The sequence below is a fragment of the Muscardinus avellanarius genome (genome assembly GCF_963383645.1).
Source record: "Muscardinus avellanarius genome assembly, chromosome: 2".
Taxonomy (NCBI): domain Eukaryota; kingdom Metazoa; phylum Chordata; class Mammalia; order Rodentia; family Gliridae; genus Muscardinus; species Muscardinus avellanarius.
Window position 1 is genome coordinate 190,971,077 of NC_137787.1, and position 4,062 is coordinate 190,975,138.

Sequence of the window (4,062 nt, forward strand, 5' to 3'; positions counted from 1 at the left end):
TGCTTATCTTAAGCAAATCTGGTATACAATAATATTAGGATGTTGAAGAGAAAGTGATGACTACATTTTATTTTTTTTTCTTTTGAGAGTATAAACAGGGAAGCAACAAACCTCTGGCCCCAAGTGAAAAAGAACCTTTGCAAGAGCTAATTAAAATAAAAATAGAATAAGGTACAAGGATGGATGTTGCCAGGTGAAAGCAGGCCGATGCACCAGCCACCAGCCTTTCTGGCTGGTTTGCAGCCTTACTCTTTTCCCCAAGGGAGTTGGTCACTTTTCAAACAAGATGCTCTCAGCAAAAATAATTTTAATAACCAAGGAGCAAGGGTAGGGAAAAACGGTAAGTCCCTGAATTCTTAAGACATCCCCTTTCCCTGGGTGTCCCTCCGCCTCGGAGAGGCCCCGGGCGGCCAGGGAGCTCCCCTACCTACCCGCGGAGTGGTGAAAAGACCGGAGCTACCAGGATAGCACACCTATTTGCAGCCCCCCACAAGCAGGGCTGCCCTGCAGAGCGGACTGCACAGGGCTTCGGTGGCAGCGCCGCTTCCTTCCGCTTGGTCTCGGGACTGGGCCGGGCTGAGCCGGGCAGGGCCGGCCGGAGGGCTTTTGGGGAGAATAGGGCAACAGTGACCTCCCGAGGCCAAGCTACCTGTTTAAAGGGGGGGGGGAGGAGGACTCCAGCCAGTGTGCGTGTGCGGGCGCGCGCGCTCGAGCCCGCGCCTGAGTAGGGTTCACAGGGTGACCAACGCAAGCCTGGCCCTCCCCAGCGGCCCTGCGAACCAAGCGCCAACTCCTGAAGCAATCAGCCCTCTATTAAAAACAAATTTATAACCCCTAATAATATTAAGCAAAATTATTAAAATAATTGGCATATGTTACTGATCCTTGGGAGAGTTCATTGAACACATTATAAGCTGCGAGGAAAATCGTTTAGGGCTTTCAAAAGCCCCTCACCCTGGGGGAAGGGAGATGAAGGAGTCAGATTAAATATTCATCATAACTTGGGCAAGAACCACCGGTTCCAACTGATTTCAACCTTTTAATTGGGGAGGGAAGGAAGTTGTTGGTTTTGAGACACCTCCCAAATTTAGGGAGAAATACGGAATTGGGGGGGGGCAACTTTAGCATCATCTCGAGCCCTGGGGCTTCTCTCCTCTGAGGCAGGAAAAAGAAGAAAAGGAAGGAAAGCTCTCAGCCTGCAGGTAGCTGCATCTCTTTCCAGACAGCGGCGGAGAGCTACGGAGGCCCCTTTGGGTCGGGGACGCAGATCTTAGTTTTCTGCAGGAAGATAAACTGGCTGGATAAGGCAAAGAAGATACCGCTTGGAGGTGGTTCCCTAGGCCCCTTAAGAGGCACCGAGGCCGGCGGGAGCAGCTTTGCTTGCAAAATGGCTCCCAGTCCCTGGGCCCCGAGGCTTTGTCCGAGCAAGTCACCAACCCGAGGATGTGGGCCAGTCTCCCTCTCTCGCTCTTCTCTCCGGCCCTTCGAATCAGGGGGTGGGAGGGGGGGGGGCTGGATGGCGGGAGAGAGAGAGAGAGAGATGACGGAAGGATTAAGGGCCTGGGGCTGAGCCGGGCGCCGGGTGGGTGGGGGCGCGGGGGTCCTCCCTCCCTTCCCCCAACACGTCTAGGCGGACCTGATGCTAACTTGCCCTCGCCTTGACTCCGGAGCCACCAAAGCGAAGCCGGCCCTCGCCTCCCTCTGGGACTCGGAGCTGCGCTGCGGTCCTCTGCCCACCCGGCTGTGGACTGCGCGGCGGGAGCGCGGTTCCTGGCGGCCGCCGCAGCCAACTTGAACTTCGGTGCGCCCAAGCTCGCTCTCCTCTCGCTCCGCTCCATCCTCCTCCGAAAACCTGCCCGCCACGCCTGGGCCGCTTTACCCCGAGGCAGCTGGAGCCCCCTCGGGGAGGCCCATCGTTATTATTATTAATTATCTTGATTCTCCCTGCATTATTAATGACCACAGTGCTCAGTGGCGTCGGTATCAACTTCGCCCAGTTCGGCGATGTCCTCCGAGTCCCGGCGGGGAGGAGGTCACTGCTCCTCCGGCAGAGGCCGCGTCGGTTCTGCTCCGGACGTGGGCAAGGGGGGGCTGCTAGGGGTCGGCCCCGGCGGGACGCAAGTCAAGGAAGCGCATGGTAGGCCCTGCACACTCGTCCCTCGCGGCCCCCGCCGCTTTCCTCTGCGGCACCTTCTCCATCTTCCTCCACCCGCCCCAGTGCCTCTGTCTTTTTTTCAGACGGATGTTTTCAGTCACAAGTGATTTTATTTTCTGAACCAAACCCTGAGATCCAAAGCAGATCCTAGGCTGGACTGGAGATAAGGGTTCGCTGGCCTCTCCTCCCGCATTTCTGGTTGGAGAGGGGAGCCTGCACCCTCAGAGTGACCAGTGGATGGCCTGAGTGGTGGGACTGGGGGAGGTGCATCTCAGCAGACAGAAGCCCTGGAGAGGCCTGGGGACCCATCAAGCACCCACTAGGGACTTGGGTCCTGCCTTCTTCAACCTTATACATTAAAATAATTCAAAGAGTGCACTAGGCCTGTTTGCAAGGGCTAAGAAATAAAGGCCTCGAAATAACACCGTGTAAGCCGGCTTGGGGGCAAAGTCCTGCAATCTCAGTCACTTGGGAAGCCGAGGCAGGAGGATCACACGTTCGAGGCCAGCTTCAGCAATTTAGTGAGACCCCCAGCAACTTAGCAAGACCCCGTTTCAGAATGAAAATTTTAAAAAAAAGGGTCGGGGGTGTATGTAGCTTGGAGGTAGAATGCACCTCGGTTCAATCCTCAGTATAAAAAAATAATATCCCATCAAGACTTGGTTGAACTTTTGGAGTCTTTCTTTTGCTTTGATAGACACCTGGGAAACCACTCCTCCCCGTCAGCCGAAGTGGGGCTTCAAGAAATACTTTGTGGATTGGCTGATTGCGGTCTGATATGGCGCTGGTACCACAGAAACTTAAGAGTTCTTCAGCCCACGGCTACCCCAGCAGATCTCAATGAACGGTTTATATTTTTAACTGGCAGCTCAGAACCCGGCCCAAAGAAATGTCACCGTTCTTCCCTCCTCTCCTCCACGTGCGCCCCCCCCCCTTTCAACTGGTTGTTGCTGGGGTTTTTATTATAGGGGGAAATCTCGATCTTTCCAGACTGCAGCGAGAGGTCTAGCATAAGTCCTCAGGCCGTCTCGCTGGACACCTTCACGAGAAAAAGGCAGAGGTGGCGATTTGAAGCCGGTGTTACAATTCAGCTTTCAGGAAAGTAGGTAGGGCCGCCCGAGGGTCCGAGTTCATGGTCAAGGCCTTGCAGCCACTGAGGCCAGAGCGCCCAGCCCCCGCCCTGCCCCTGAACCTCTGGGGCCCACCAGTCGGGCAGGCCCGGGAACTTGGGGCTGGGGTCCTCCCACTGCCCGCCCGCCCCGCCCGGCGAGGCAGTCCCGGAACCCTCGGTGCTGGGCTACCCCATCGCCCTCCTTCGTTTTCTTCTTGTTCTCGGGCCCTGCACCCTGCCCTGGTCCAGCATCCTTCCCGCTGGGGGGGCCGTCACCTGTGCGCGCGCACACGCCCCACACCCCACTGCACACCGGCTCGCCTCGCGTGGCTGCCGCATCTCCCAGCCCCAGACTCGCATGGGTGGGAGAGTACTGAGCCCCAAGAGGCGCTGGAGGGATGGCGCCGGCGCTCGCAGCCGTCCCGCTCACCGGCTCAGCGGGGGCCAGGCCTGCTCTGCAATCGCGACCCAAGCTGGCATGGACCGTCCCCGCGCCCCGAAGCACTCCGGAGGCCCGGCCGTCCCGGCCTGGGGCTGGGATGAAGGGGGGGGCTACCTGCAGAACCCCCACCCCGGACTGTGAAGGGCCAGGCTGTCCTGCCCAGCTGCGCGCCCCTTGGTGTGTGTAGGGCGCCCTCCCCCTCGCCTCTCTGGCAATCCCCCATCCATCCATACGCCTCCACGACCCTTCCTCGACCTCTTCCTTTTCTAACTCCCCGGAGCCAGATTTTCTGTGTCCTGGAGGCTAAGCCGGTGGCCCCGGGGAGCAGAATCGAGCGCGGCGCTGTTAGAGAAT